The sequence below is a fragment of the Phyllostomus discolor genome, chromosome 2, assembly GCF_004126475.2.
Source record: "Phyllostomus discolor isolate MPI-MPIP mPhyDis1 chromosome 2, mPhyDis1.pri.v3, whole genome shotgun sequence".
Taxonomy (NCBI): Eukaryota; Metazoa; Chordata; class Mammalia; order Chiroptera; family Phyllostomidae; genus Phyllostomus; species Phyllostomus discolor.
Genome location: NC_040904.2, coordinates 181,903,471 through 181,919,527, shown reverse-complemented (window position 1 = coordinate 181,919,527; position 16,057 = coordinate 181,903,471). Strand labels below are relative to the sequence as shown.

At 36.4% G+C, this 16,057-nt stretch overlaps 1 protein-coding gene across 2 annotated transcripts in view; it reads right to left on the bottom strand.

The window, feature by feature from the left end:
* SOX5 (SRY-box transcription factor 5) overlaps nucleotides 1-16,057 on the bottom strand; it is a 931,891-nt gene that overhangs the window by 776,202 nt on the left and 139,632 nt on the right. For both annotated transcript variants that reach the window (XM_036017301.1, XM_036017302.1), the window contains exon 2: nucleotides 10,127-10,207. The gene's annotated coding sequence lies outside the window, so the exon portion shown is untranslated. The remainder of the gene's footprint in view (nucleotides 1-10,126; nucleotides 10,208-16,057) is intronic.

Here is a 16,057-nt window from a genome sequence, read left to right as displayed (position 1 = left end):
GGGGAAAGGTGACTGAAAGAACATGGAAGGCACTATAGACTACCTGCGTCTATATCAGGCATCTTCTCATGAGAGCCCTGAATTCCTTCAAAGTGGACTGTATCACTTCCACCAAGAGACATCCTGCATCTCTCTCTGGCTAAACATGCCTCTTCGTGCTAGGAGGTAACAAAGCAGTAGAGGCATCCCAAGAGAAGGCAAGCCTTTGCTCACCCGGCAAATAAAATGAGAAGGTAATCATGAACCTTATCATAGCTGAGTCAAGGTAAAACATAAGGCAGAGAAGTGTCCGTCACAGATCAGTCTCCCATGCGCCTTCAACAAATTTTACTATTTTAATATCTGTGCAGAGGCTGCCTCCCAGCACTAATATATAGGATCTCCTTTCCAGGGGACATTCCAGGATGACATTTGCTGGCTGCCCAGACCAAGCTGAAAAGCTTGCTGCTATCAGGGGTAGATGTCAAGGTCCTTGTCGTCTGAAGAGGTCTCACAGAGCAGGTGTGGTTATTCCCACCTCTCCTCTGCTCTCAAGCACTTGATACCTGTCTTATTGAGGCACTCACCAAGTTGTACAATTAATATTTGTATGATTGTTTGTATTCCCACTAGATTATGAGAAAGCAGGTATAATTCTTTGGGGGCCATCTCTAGAAAAATATTTGAAAAAGCTGATCAATGCTTAAGCGATGAGCAATAGGGTGTTTCTTTGTTCACATTTATTTCCCTTAAGTTAAAAATGAAGATGAGCCCTGGCTGGTGTGGCTCAGTAGATTGAATGTGTACCTGAGAACTAAAGGGTCATCAGTTTGATTCCCAGTCAGGGTACATGCCTGGATTGTGGGCCAGATCCCCAGTAGGAGGTGCATGAGAGGCAACCACATGTTGATGTTTCTCTCCCTTTCTTTCTCCCTCCCTTCCCCTCTCTAAAAATAAATAAATGAAATCTTAAAAAAAAAGAGTAGAGATGAAAAGAATAGAACATTAATTCAAACAACAAAAGTAGTATTTTAATTTTTTCACAATTATAATATTCTTATTGACTTTCTGCAGAAATCTAAACATTTTTTTTCAGATTGTGATAAACCCTTTCACAAGGTGGTGGGCTTTAAGAGGTCAAAGATAATTTTCTCTTCCCTAACATAATGCTTGATGATCTCATAGATTCTCAGTAAAAGCCTGTTGATTAATGATTATTCTATTAAGGCCAGCTAAATATTGATGATTCTCTCATTTTTCCCCTGTCACTCATTATACCTTTCTTAAGAGAAGAAACTAATTTTAAAAGTTCAGTCCCTTTCTCCTTCAGTGAACAAGGGCTTGATCTAAGATGTACCAACACGGGGGATGGGTGGGGGGACTGCAGGGGCATTCACTGAGGCCCAGAACCTGGGAGAACAGACAACATAACAGAGAACTAAATTTTAAAAAGAGCTACCATTCTGTCAGCAGCTTCAGGCCTTCGGAGCCTAGAAGCCACAAATCAGTGCCGGGTATCGACTCTCTAAAAGCTCAATCAAGGGAAATTTTAAGAGAAGAGCCATTTTAGAAATGAGATAATGGTGACTTGAAGGAAGTAGAAATAATTGGCAAAAAAAAAATCTTTTCCCATTGCTCTCTGATTTGCTGCGTGACTTCAAGATGTGTGAGCAACTTCTCTGTGCCTTACTTTCCTCATCTATGAAGCTACTGGGGGAAAAAAAAAACATTAAACTCCATTAACTGTCAATAATTCTAATAGGATTAAGTTCAATATTTCTGTCTTTTGTGACCCTGAGAGTCCCCAGTGGGCGATTAGCATACTGAAAATAATACTATAACATCCTCCTTGTGGAAATAAACCATCAATCATGCATATTTAGGATTGCTATCTCCCTCATTACCTATTCTGGGGTGCTGAAAATAAGTAACTTTTGTCATTTTGCGGACTCTGACAGGCTGATGCCTTGACACACTTCTGCTTCTAATCTTCCAGAACTCTCAAGCTGAAAACCACTTTCAAACAGGGATTTCCTGGGTACCACAAGCGCTGACATCAAAGCCTTCAGTTCAAGTGTCACATCTTCTCTCCCACTCCCCTGATGTCTCTGTCTGGCCTGCCGCACTGAACGAAATGCCCTCTTTATCTCAAAGAAGCGCAGACTGCTATGAGAAGAAGTCTGGAGAGGCAGGTTATTGGTTGCAATCGTTTGAAAGATTCTAATAATTGCAGCTAGGGATCCATCCTCTTGTGTCATGTAAGTTAGAAAATGGGTCAGACATAATGCATTTGGTTAAGTGTCTAAACTGAAAAGGTGCTATTTTATTTTAAATGGCATAGTCTTTACAAAGGCTAAGGTTACTGGTGCAATGCTCTCTCATTTTAAAACGTATCAGGAACATGCCCTCTAAGGGTCAGGCTTTCATTTGCTGATGTTAATTCTCAGCTGCCTGCTCCTCGTCCTTCATTGTACCCTGTGTCTTAGCCGGGCACGCTCCTGATTCCCTGCTATATCCAGACGGTCCATGTAAATAGTGTTTATGTTAAGGAAATCATGTTCAGTGTGACTGGAGCACACAGAAACTGATGTTGTTGTCACTTTAGATTAAGCTCTTATTTTAGTAAAGGAGGCAATTGGAGCAGGCAGCTGAGTGGCCGAATGAAATATTCAGCTCATTTCATTTAGAGCTGCCCTGTTTCCATTGTTCATGCTGGCAAGGCTGGTTAACCCTGCTGGTGCCGGCACGGCAGCAGCCCCCATCCACACTCAGTCACACATCCACACTCAGGCTTCCTCCAGCTAACACTTTCCAAGTCATCCATCCACACACCTTGAAGCAATCAGATGAACGCTGTAGGAACAGCCATCCCTGAATGCATCTCCTGTCCATTTGTATGCCCAAACAGATGCTTTAAAAAGGGGTTCTCTGCATATGTGCAGATTATGTCTAAATCTCCAGGTTCAAGCGGAAGATAGGTAAGCACAGAGATGCTTGCAACGGAGTGTTTTTATGCTGGTAGGTAAAATGTGAAATGTAAAATGTATTTATGAAAGGAAGGTGTTGGGCTTCATTCCTTGAAACATTGTTAAGTGCTGCCCTGTGACAAGTTATTTAAAACACAGGTAGGCACCACTACAACAAATATACTAGTTACACAAAATTTTGTTTGAAACTTACTCTTTGGAAGGACTTGTGTACAGAGAACCTTAACAAAACTTTGCTATTACTTTCCTCGGAGTGCCAATGACTTGCTGTGTCCTGGCCACGTTTCGGAACTGGAGGCACCTGTGCAGAGACTGTCATCTACCACTGCAACATCAAAGTCCATTTTGACCAGAAGTTCTTCTGACTTACGAGGCTTTCTCTTTCCCTTCCTTCCTCTTTTCCTTCCCTGTCTTCTTCCTTCCTTCTTTTTTCACCCCCCACTTTGACAAGTTAAACCAGAATAGGTAGTTCGGGTAAATGATAAAGTGAATACTATTTCCATATATCAAATCCCTGGTTAAATGAAGGACTTTTAGCAGTTTTTCACCAATAAGAAAGCGCTTTGTAGAATAAATGATTTCATCACCTCAAGACCCTGAGAAGGTAGGAATTCTTCTTAGTTACAGCTTACAAATATTATCAATGCCCATATAAAGCGCCAGTCATCATTGGAAGAAATAACTAAATATTATTATGGAAATGCATTCAATTCCAAACACAGAAGGAGTGACAATTATCTATGAGGCTCTATGCTAGGTTAACAATGACCTTTACCTTGAAAAGTATCTAAATATTTAATAAGTATTAATTCTTTGGATCCAGGTTTTGTGGAAACCAAAAGCTTATGTAATATTAGAATAAGAACACAAATTAAAAATTTTAATTTAACATGAAAGTAAATATTTACTTACAGTGAAAAAATCCAATAAATTACTATTTTAAAATTCTGAGACATATCATAAACATCACAAAATCTAGGGAAAAGCATATTGTCCAGTTTAATTAGCTCTCTGACCACACCTCTGTGCAGGTATCAGGTATCAGGAGAATGTGTCCATAGGACATTATGGCCTTTGTCCCCACCTGTGTGTCACAGTGCTATAGTGAACTGGCAAACAGCAACACCATCAATAGATCAGGAAACATACAAGTGCTTGCAAACAACACAATATATCCCACTTAATTTAAAATCACTATATCCCCAGTTTGACTCCCCCTCTGTTAGAATATCCCCTACACACACCAAAACAAACCCATAGCTTCTCCAAAGCCAGTACAAAACAGAAAAGGAATGGGGAAAGGTTAAGGTAGAGGCAGTGGTCACAAATGATTGCAATTAAATTTTTTTTAAATTAGCTTACTTTGCAAATTTTACAAAGTATGTGATCAATTGAATACACTACCTACAGCTTCTCCCCAAACCTGGGAAAAAGAGAAGGACCCTGAAGCTTACTTTTGCCTCAGATGAAATGATTTATTCCTTTTCTAGTTGAACTATTTAAAAAAATTCAGATATTTGTCAATAATTGTGCTTATCAGTACCTATTAAAGTAATTATTTTGAGACACAGTGATTTTAACCAGTAATTCACAATAGTTGGAGAATTCAGTGAAAAATAAAAAAGAATGATGTTTGGAGCAAACTTTGGTCTTAAAATTAGAAAGCTGTTAGTACGAATATTCTAAAAAAGAAAAAAACAGCCTTCTGTATCTAAAGTATAAACAAAAGATGAAATTAAACATTTTTTAAAAAAATTGCCATACATTTTAGCATCTAAAAAACACAAAGAAAATGGTTGAGAAGAGTCTGAGTTAGCCACTGGCAGAAAAACCACAAAAACGTGCATTTGGAACCTTGCTTTCCAAAGAGCCCCTGGAAATAAATGAGAGAAGCAAGTAAATCCAAAATTATTTTTGATGGAATTTTCTCCTTGATGTCTCTCAGACACAAATTACAATCTAATAGCACATTATCTCTAAAAATTACATATAGCTATGTTTGTTGTATACATAGGCACAGCATATTTGTCAACTAAACAAAATATTAAGTCAAATATTCTACATACCAGTAATGTAAGACATTTTTTATATTTTTAAAATAAGGTTTTATATTGAGTTTATTCACTTGAATTACATTTGATCAGGCATTAGAAAGACACCAGTTCTTTGTGCCATACTGACTAAAAACTTTCCATCCAACTGTCAGCTCTTAGGAAATCCAGCCATGACTCAAAAGCATGCTGGGACTTCTGTTATACACACTTGCTTTGTGTGAATAGATGTTTACAATTTTATATTAAAGATGGAATTAGCATTAAAAAAAAGAAACTGAACCCATAATTCAGCATACTCATGAAAGTAGCTAAATTTATCCAAGTTTTAATAGACTTCCCAAAACCACTCAGTAAGAGTTCAAAGGAAAAATTGGTCTAGGATTTAGGAATCAAATTCCAGTTGAAACTTTAGACACATATGGCCCAGTCTCCGAAGCGGGTGACATGACCTATTTATTAGCTTTTTAAATTTCCATATCTTTCCATTTTGTTTATTTTCCTTGTTCCTCCTTCTCTTCTTTCTGGAAACCATAGGAACTGGGTGGCCTTGCAAACGAGATGTGAATTATAAAATATATTTTATAAGTTCGAAAGGGAAGGTTAAGGAAGAATTAAGACATTTTGAAATGTTGCTGAGCAACAGCAAAGCTATAACCAAAGCACAAACCTCCCAGAGTTTGTAGAAACAGATGTTAATGAACAGAACCAATTATAGCCAACTCAAAGTCAACAACAGGGAATATTCAAAGTCATTCCAATACGTACACCAACAGACCAAATTTGGACCTGCCAAGTCTAGTTTCCTGTTTCACTTCTCTGGTCTATTAACCTAAATAGACAAAATGCTTCATTGCAATAGTGTTCTTACCCCAGATATATCCCAAAATACCATTGGCAATGGAAAATAAAGCAATCCCTGCCCCACACACATACAACATACACATGGACATGCATTTTGGTGTTTTACAAGCTGTAGATTACCATGGGTCAAAATAAAGTATACAAGAGAACTGAAACTTATTATCAGATAAAACACTTAACAAAGCCTAATGAAAAAAAATTACTTTTAAATGTCATTGTCTAAAACAGAGGTTGGCACACTATGGCCTGTGATCCAGATCCAGCTCACCACTTGTGAAACAGGAATGGCTTAATGAATTAACATTTACAATCAGTTTGATGACACAGAACATTAACTTTGAACTACAACTAAGTGAAATGTCTCACCCCCAAAAAGAATTCAATTTTTCTAATTATTAGACTTCTATTATGACAAATGACAAATTTACTCAATTATTATTATTACATTTTGAACTATGTCATAAAAATTTTGTGGAAAAAATTTTCCCTCTTAAAGTAATTTACACAAAGCCTCAATTTTATGTCCTAGCCTACAAAGCCGGAATATTTATATCTGGTCTTTATCAGAAAAAAAAATTGCTAATACTTGGTCTAAAACCATCTAATCTAAAAAATTGTCTTAGCTCCACCTATTTCTAGCTTTTATAATATATGTGTATATGCACACATTTGGAGTGTATGATATAACTACTTACATAAAAGATTTACAATTATCTTCTAATGCTTCCTAAATCACTACCAGGAGAGTAATAAAATGGAAAGGAGGCACTGATTTTGCCCAATAATTTAGTTTGAAAATTATAATGCCCAATGCTAGTGGGAGTAGACAAAAAAACTCATTTATATATTAATTATAGCAGTGTTTAATGGCATCATCTACCTGGAAAGCAATTTAGTTATAGGTAACAAAATCCATTAAAATACTTATACACTGTGATACAGTAAGTCCACTTTTGTAAACTCAAAAATATGAAACGTATACACAAAGATGTTCAATAAACTGTTAGTTACAATAGTGACCTGCTCCGACCACTTTTTTTTCTGTTAACAGCCCTACCATTCACCAAGCTATAGGAGCAAGAAATCTTGGAACTACCCTTTCCCTCACAACAGCACAGCCAATAATTCCCCCCCACTAGTCTTCCACGTTTTTTTTTCTGCTCTACAGTGACTACCTTGGTTTAAGAACTTGTCATTTCTCTTCTGGATTGTTGCAATATCATCTTGGGGATGGATCTGCAAAGTGAGGCCTAAGCTTATGCAATTTGGGGGTCCTTTTAAAGAAAAAAGAGGTAAAATTGTAAATACAAAATTTGTCACCAATGCCAACACTGAGAGAAGCATAACAGAGGGATAGTAGTATAGAAAGCAAAAGTACTCACAGCTGATTGCAGTTAACGACTTACACTTCTTTCAAATTTTATGAAAGCAAATGACCATGAGAACACATTTTAGAGTCCCTATCAAATACTGCTAGAGGCCAATGGAAGCCAAGCATCATTTATTTAACCTTTATTACAGCTTCTTGGCACATATATATTAGAGATAGATAGCCAGATATCTATCTATCTATCTATCTATCATCTACCTGGCTCCTTACCAAAAAAAACCCTTAGTTCCTAAAGTCTGTAATTTCTAAGCCATCCAGCCAATTATATTGCTCAAGATTAATTTTTCTAAAATAAAATTCTAAACATATTCCTTCCCTACTTATAAACTTTCTTGCCAATAGGATAATTGGCACTAATCCTTCCATGATACCACCTCCACCTACTACTCCAACCTCATTTTCTGTCCTCACAGACATGCTACATTATTTACAGTTCCCGTGTGATGCTATTTCAGTCCTCTCATACCTCAGCAGATGTTCTCTCCTCAAACTAAAATGTATTTTCTTCTCTTTTCTGGCTAACAGATTTCTTCACATGTTTCTATCTCAACTTACCTAATAAAGCTTTCCCAGACCTAACAAGAGTTGACAGCAAGCTCTTTGGCTCACAGTCCTCCAGTACTGCACTTACCACCTATTATAGGGACTCACTCACTCACTGTCTATCTCCCCTGATCATTTAAAAGTTCCTTCAGGGCAGAAACCTTGTCCTGGCCCTCCTTATTTCCCAAGTGTCTGCATTAAGTAAGTGCTCACAAATCCTCAGCTGAACAAATGAATAAAAAAGGAGGAGAGGAAAATATACCAAAAGGTTACTTTTACTGTTTTTACTTATTGGTATTGTTAGCAACTTTTTACTCTTGTTTAAAAATATTTTTTGTTACGTGGCTATATTTGTTTATAATGGGAAATCTAATTTAGAATGAAATATTTCTCTGAGGCTTACTCTGCTTTTCATTAGATCTGCTATCTAATTCTCAAAACTCTGCACACCTGTGCTAGGCTTATTTACATTGCCAACAGTCTACTCTACTCAATATCATGTTTAGATCCCTGTACACAATTAGGTAAATAAATATCATCAGTGCAGCTTCATTAAAGTGTATTTTTCTTAAATATTTCTCAGTATATATATCTCTTGGTAAGTGAGCATCTATTAGAATTTTGGCAAAAAACAATCTTGTAATGGACTTATTTCTGTAGGTATATATTTCAGGCACTAACTGAAAAAAATAATAATTTTTTTGCCATCTGGAATAAAACAGATGAATACCATAAGATTCAAATTATGTTCATATGCACAAATCCACTTTTCTGAATCACTCATAATTCCTGTATCCCACTAGGATGCAATAAAAATTGTTTTAAAAGGGAAAATATCCAAAATAATCTGATAATTCTCCTAAACACAATCCTCATCGAAGTTGAATATATATTATTCTTTTTTAGTAGAGCTATCATTATCATTATCCAGTAAATGCTTGCAGGAACTTTATGGCAGAGAATTTCTCCTTTTTCTTTTGCATGATTTAAAAATGTTGTTTTATGACACTGTTTAAATACATAATACGTGAAGCAGACCACATACATATGGCATATGCAGATATGAATACAAGTCAAGAGCACCAAAAATGCAAGCCACAGGACATAGAAATAACACCACCAAACTCAAGTCGACACCGTTTTAGTAATTTCAGACCTGCGTGATTCCTGGCATAATCTATACCACTAGTTCTAGCGCATGGGATAACGGTGCACGACGGTATTAGATTGGAGCTCTCCCCAAAAAGGTTTCTATTTCTCCTTTGTGTCAGGAGAGTTATTCTGAGTTTATGCAATGGCACAATCTATGACTAAGTCAGAGTTCCTTTCCTAAATTGACCCATGCCTCACCCAGCCTGGTTTGGCTGTTTAAAGGAAACACGGCATTCCTCTCGTTGCATTCAAAAGTTGCCTGAGATGAAGTGAGTGGAGCAGAAAGAACATGAGCCCTTAAGAGTCACCCAGTTATGCTGCAGAATCCCTGAAATGGCATTTCAAGGTCTCTGTGACAATGAAGCTAGTGAGCCTCTTTCAACCCTGGTGTTACCATTTGAAATGTATCTCCCCAAAATTCATATTTTGAAGTGTTAACACCCAATATCTCTGAATGAATATTCGAAAATAGGGTCATTGCATAGATAATTAGCTAAGAAGAGATCATCGACATGAGACCTAATCCAATATGGCATCCTTCTCAAAAAAAAAAAAAAAAAGAAATTTAGAGATAGAGACAGACACTCACAGAAGAAAGATGATGTACAGACTCAGAGAAAATGCCATCCACAAGCCAAGGAGAAGGGCAGGGATGGATTTTCACAGCCCTCAGAAGGAACCAAAACTTTGACACCTTGATTTCAGATGTCTGTTCTCCTGCAAGAACTGCAAGACAATAGATTTCTGTTGTTTAAGAAACCCTGTTTATGGTATTTTGTTATGGTGGTTCCAGCAAAGACATCTGGTTTCCTCATACATCAAATTCTTAACATAAAAGATTCAGGACTCTCATAAAGATTAAAAATCACATGGTAGGTATTCAAAAGAGGAGAGGTAATATGTTTTTACCCATATATGACATTTGCAATATCTTATTTAATTTCCTTGATTTGTGCTTCTTCATTCAGCCAAGGAACAAGTATAGCATCCCTCAAAAGTGTGGTACCCCATACATTATCTAGAAGTTAGCAATCTCACAATGTTGCCACATGGTTAAAGGGAGAATCTAAATATGGTATAGAATATAAATATAATTTATATTATCTACAGAAGAATAAATTTACATTTCTTGCACAGTCAATGTCTAAACAAAGACATACCTGCCACATGTGGGGAGGCTTGTCGGGACTTCTAAGGATCCTCTTGAAATACGTCTTTACACTGTGGGCTGATTAAAAAGCCTGGAAGACAATTAAGAGCTAAGTCATTTAGAGGCAGGTTCATGGCATGTGGAGTCAAGGCCAACTCTTTTAAAAATTTGGTTATTTGGGGAAATACCAGTAGATGGTGATAAGCTGAACACAATAGAATACGGTACATCTACAGACAGTACTACAGAATCTTTAAACTCTACCTAGACAGGTAAGGAGCCAAGAATAGAAAAAAAGAAAATAGAATGAATGTTTTTTAAGGTCTCTTTTTTGTTTAATTGTCTTTATTTTTATTGCATATATTGGGGCAACATTAGTTAATAAAAAATGACATGGTTTCAGGTGTACAGTTTTATAATACATTATCTGTATATTGTATTGTGTGCTCATCACCCAAAGTCCAGCCTCCTTCCATCACCATTTATCCCCCTTTTACCTTCTTTTACCTCCCCCAACCCCCCTTTCCTCTGGTAATCACCACACTGCTCTCTGTGTCTATGAGGGGTTTTTGTTTTGCTTTGTTTTTGCTTTATCCCTTTACCTTTTTCACCCAGGCCCCCAAACGCTATCCCCTCTGACAGCTGATAGTCTGTTCTCAGTGTCTATGAGTCTGTCTCTATTTTGTTTGTTAGTTTATTTTGTTCATTAGACTCCACATATAAGTGAAATCATGTAGTACTTGTGTTTCTCTGACTGGCTTATTTCACTTAACATAATACTCTTCAGGTCCATCCATGCTGTTGCCAAGAGTAAGATTTTCTTCTTTTTTTATGGTAATTTTCCATTGTACAAATGTACCACAGGTTTTTTATTCACTCATCTACTGATGGGTACTTTGGCTGCTCACAAATCTTGGCTATTGTAAATAATGCTGCAATGAACATAGGGATGCATGTATTCTTCTGAATTAGTGTTTTGTTTTTTTTCAGATATATTCCCAGAGGTGGAATCACTGGATCATAAGGCAGTTCCATTTTTTTAACTTTTTGAGGTAACACCATGTTGCTTTTGAAATCAAATGTTCGAAATCACACAACACATAGGAAGATGCATAGTAGGAAATTCAAGGTTCCTAGAAATTTGGAATTATAAAAAATATTAAATCCATTTCTAGGGAGAGAAGAAAAATAAATCTGGGTGAGGGCACAGATTGCCAAGGGGTGCTACATTCGACAGCGTATTCAAGGTGACATTTAAGCAGGACCAGGGCGATCAGGCAGAGCCAGAGGGAGGAGCTTTCCCGGCAGACAGAATGGCAAGGACAGCAGTGCCCCCATACCCAAGGTTTCACTACCCATGGTCTCAGTTACCTGTAGCCCAAAAATATTTAATAAAAATTTTCAGAAATAATTCATTAGTTTTAAACTGCATGCTGTCCTGAGTACCTCACTTTATCTCATCATGCAGGCACTGTGTCATCTCACATCATAAGAAGGATAAGTACAGTACAATAAGATGTTTTGAGAGAGAGCTAGCATAGTCACATAACTTTTGGTACAGTATAGTGTTAGAATTATTCTATTTTGTCAGTTTTTGTTATTAATCTCTTACTGTGCTTAATTAATAAATAAAACTTTAGTATGTACAGGGAAAACATAGTATGTACAGGGTTTGGTTTCGGGCTTCCCCTGGGGGTTTGGAATGTGCCCCTGTGGATAAGGGGGAACTGCTGCATCAAGGCTCTGCGGGGAGAGCTTGGCAAGCATGTCCATGAACTGCAAGGGGCTCCTGTGGCTGCATGCACCATGCATGATGTGTGTGAGGGAAAAGTAGGAAACGAATGCAATTGGAAAGGGCCACAGGAAGGCTTTGGACTTTAATCTAAAATCTAATAGAGGGTTCTATTCTAACTAAGCATTTTTGTTTGAGATCATTGTAGATTCATATGCAGTTATGAGATATTAATACAGAGAGATCCTGTGTATCTTTATCCACTTTCCCCAAGATGTAATATCTTGCAAAGCTATAGTACCAGACCAAAACCAAGACAATGACATTGATAGGGTCAAGACACAGAACATTTCCGTCACCATAAGAATCCCTCATGTTGCCTTTTTATAGCCATGCCCAATTCTCTCTTACCCCACCTCCTCTTTATTGGGGGACTGAGTGAAAAAGGTGAAGGGATAAAGAAGTACAAATTGGTAGTTACAAAACAGTCAAGGGGATCTAAAGTACAGCATAGGGAATACAGTCCAATAATACTGCGCTAACTATGTATGGTGCCAAGCAGGTACTTGGAAATACTCAGTGGACATTTTGTAAAGTATATAATTGTCTAACTACCATGGTGTGTACCCAAAACTAACACAAAATAATATTGAATGTAAACTGAAATTGAACAAGAAAATTTAAGGAAACCTGGAAACCATTAATCCATTCACAATTTCTATAATTGTCATTTCAAGATTATATAAATGAAATAATACGTTCAGCCTAAATATCTGGATATTCCTCCAGGTTGGTGAGTGTATCAATAGTTCACTCATTTTTATTGCTGAGTCATGTTTTAGGGTATGCATCATTTAACCAGTTACTCACTGATGGACACTTTGAGATTTCCAGTTTGGAGTTATGATGAACAAAACTGTTACAGACATTCATATGCAGGTTTTTGTGTGAAAGTGTAAGTTTTCCTTTCTCTGGGATTAATGCCCAGGAGTGCAATTTCTGAGTTGTGTGGTGGTAGTATGTTACGTTTTCTTTAAAAACCTGCCAAACTGTTTTGCAGAATGGCTGTACCATTTTACATCCGCCCCTCCCCAGCAATGCTTAAATGAGCCAGTTTCTGCGTATCCTTATCAGAGTTTGGTGGTATCACTATGTCTTATTTTAGCCATTCTGTTGTTCCATAGTGATGAATGGATGTCAAATTTCTTCTCATGTACTTATTTCACATCTATAGTATCCTCTCCAAGGATATATCCCTTCATGCCTTTCGTCTATTTTCTAATTGGATTTATTGTTTCACTATAGAGTTTTGGAAGTTTATATTCTTTTTTTTCTTGGTTCAGTTTTCTCACTTTTATTTTTATTTTTTAAATTATTTTATTGTTGTCCAAGTACAGGTATCTGCATTTACTCCCCACCACTCCTCCTCACCGCAGCCATCCTCACCTCCCTCCCCTAATTCCCCCCCTTCTTGGTTTTGTCCCTGTGTCGCTTACAGTTGTTCCTGAAATCCCTTCCCTGCTCTCTCCCTGTCATCCCCGCCCACCCTCCCCTCTGGTTACTGTCAGATTATTCTTAATTTCAGTGTCTCTGGTTATATTTTGTTTGCTTGTTTGTTTGTTGATTAGGTTCCATGTAAAGAAAGTTTATATTTAATACTAGTCTGCTGTCAAATGCATGGTTTGCAAATATTTACTCCCAGTCTGTGGCTTGTCTTCTCATCCTCCTAAAAAGTGTTTAATTTTTGCAAAGTTTTTAATTTGATAAAGTTTTCAATTTGATAAAGTCCAATTAATCATTTTTTTCCTTTCATGGATAATGCTTTTGGTACAAGGTTAAAAATGTTTTGCCTAGCCCAAGATCTTAAAGATTTCCTATTTTTTTCATAAAAGTTTTATAGCTTTGAGTTTTACAGTTAGGTTCATGACATATTTTGAGTTAATTTTTGTATAAGAAGTAAAACTGAAGTCAAGCCTGGTTTTTTTGCTGATGGATGTCTAATTGCTCCAATATCATGTGTTGAAAAGGCCACGTTTCCTCCTTTGAATTCATTTTGCATCTTTAACAAAAATCAGTCAAGTACATGGTCAACTTGGGGTTCTTTGTTCTATTCCATTGACACGTGTTTCTATGCCTCTGCCTATGTCACACAGTCTTGATGAGTGTAGCTGTACAATAAATCTTGAAGTTGGGTAAATTAATTTCTCCCACTTTATTCCCCTGCTTTCTCGTATACATTTCGAATAATGTTGCCTGTATGTACAAAAAAAATCTTGCTGGAATTTCGATAGCAAATGTACTAAAGGTGTATATCAGTTTGGGGAGAAGTGAAATCTTTGCTATGCTGAGTCTTCTAGTCCATGAAAATGACATATTTATTTATTTAGATCTTCATCAGTATTATGTGGCTTTCATCATACAAGTCATATATACATTTTATTAAATTTATACCTAAGTCTTTGAATTTTTGAGTGACTATAAATGGTACTACATTTTCAATTTTAGTGTCCAGTTTTTTATTGCTATTATACATGAGTATAACTAATTTTTGCATGTTTATCTTATATCCTACTACTTTGCTGAATTCATTTATTAGTTTGGCAAAAAAAATTTTAAGTTCCTTGGGATTTTCTATATAAGTAATCATGTCACCTGCAAATAGGAAAAGTTTGATTTCTTCCTTTCTTATCATTCCATTTTTAACTAATTTTTCTTATCTTTGCACTGGCTAGACTACATTGAGTAACAGTGTTGAGGGCAGACATTCTTGACCTTGTTCCTGATCTGAGAGGAAAGAATTCAGTCTTACATCATTAAAATTAACATTAGTTGTAGTTTTTATGTGTTTTTTATAGATGATCTATGTCAAGTTGAGGAAGTTCTCTGTTCCTATTTTTCTAAGGGTTTTTGTCATAAATGGGTGTTGAATTTTGTCATCTTTTTTCTGCATGAATGAGTAGGATCGTGTGCTGTTTCTTTTGTAGCCTGTTAACATGGGGATTCATAGTGATAGGATTTTTCTGAGTTGAACCCTGGAATAACTAACCCCCGATTGGTTCTGGTATATAATTTTTTTATATATGTTGTAATTCTATTTGCTAATATTTTGCTAAGGACTTTTGTGTCTGTATCAGACTTGTATCACACTTGTATCAGACTTTTGTGTCTGATATTAGTCTTCAGTTTTCTTTTGTTTTGTTGGGGTTTTTTTGTACTGTCTTTGGTTGTGGTATCTAGGTAATAGTACTTTCATAAAACAAATAGTTTTCCAGATTAGGTTGTATAGAAGTGGCATTACATCTTTAAATGTTTGTTAGAATTCTCTAGTGAAACCACCTGGGACTGGGTATTTATTTTCCGGAAGTTTTTAAATTACAGATTCAATTTCCATAACAGTCATAAGGCTATTCAAATGACCTATTTAATATTGAGTGAGTTGTGGTACTTTGTGTTTTTTGAGGAGTTGATCCAGCTGATCTAAACTGTCAAATGTACATGTGTGCAGTTGTTTAGAGCATCCCCATAATACCCTTTTGATGTCTGCAGGGTCTACCATGATAAACACTTTCTCATTCCTGATATTAGTAATTTGTGTCTTTTCTTTTTTCTTTGTCATCTTGCTAAAGATTTGTCAATTTTATCAATCTTTTCAAATAAGTAAATTTTAAAAATTGATTGTTTTTCTCTTTTCAATGTTATTGGCTTATGTCATTATCATTTCCTTCCTTCTGCTTCCTTTGAGTATATTCAGCTCTATTTTCTCTGGGTTCTTCTTGAAATGGGAGCTTAGACAATTGATTTGAGACTTGTTTTAATGTATCCCTTTAATGCTATAAACTTCCCTTTAAGCACTTCTTTATCTGTGATCCTCAAACTTGGATGTTGTATTTTTATTTTCACTCAGTGCAGTGCATTTTTATATCCCTTGAGGCTTCCTTTTGACCCATGGATTATTTATAGTGCATGCTGCTTAGTTTCTAAGTGTTCAGACATCTTCCCATTATCTTTCTGTTATTGATTTCTAATTTGATTCCATGGTGATCAAAGAATATATTCCATATGGCTTTAACTCTTCTATGTTTGTTGAGACGTGCTTTCTGGTCCCGCATAGAGTCTGTCTTAGCACAAGTTCCATGCCACATGAAGGAATGTATGTCCTGCTGCTATTAAATGAAGTGTCGATTAGAGTCTGTTGCTTACAGATGTTGT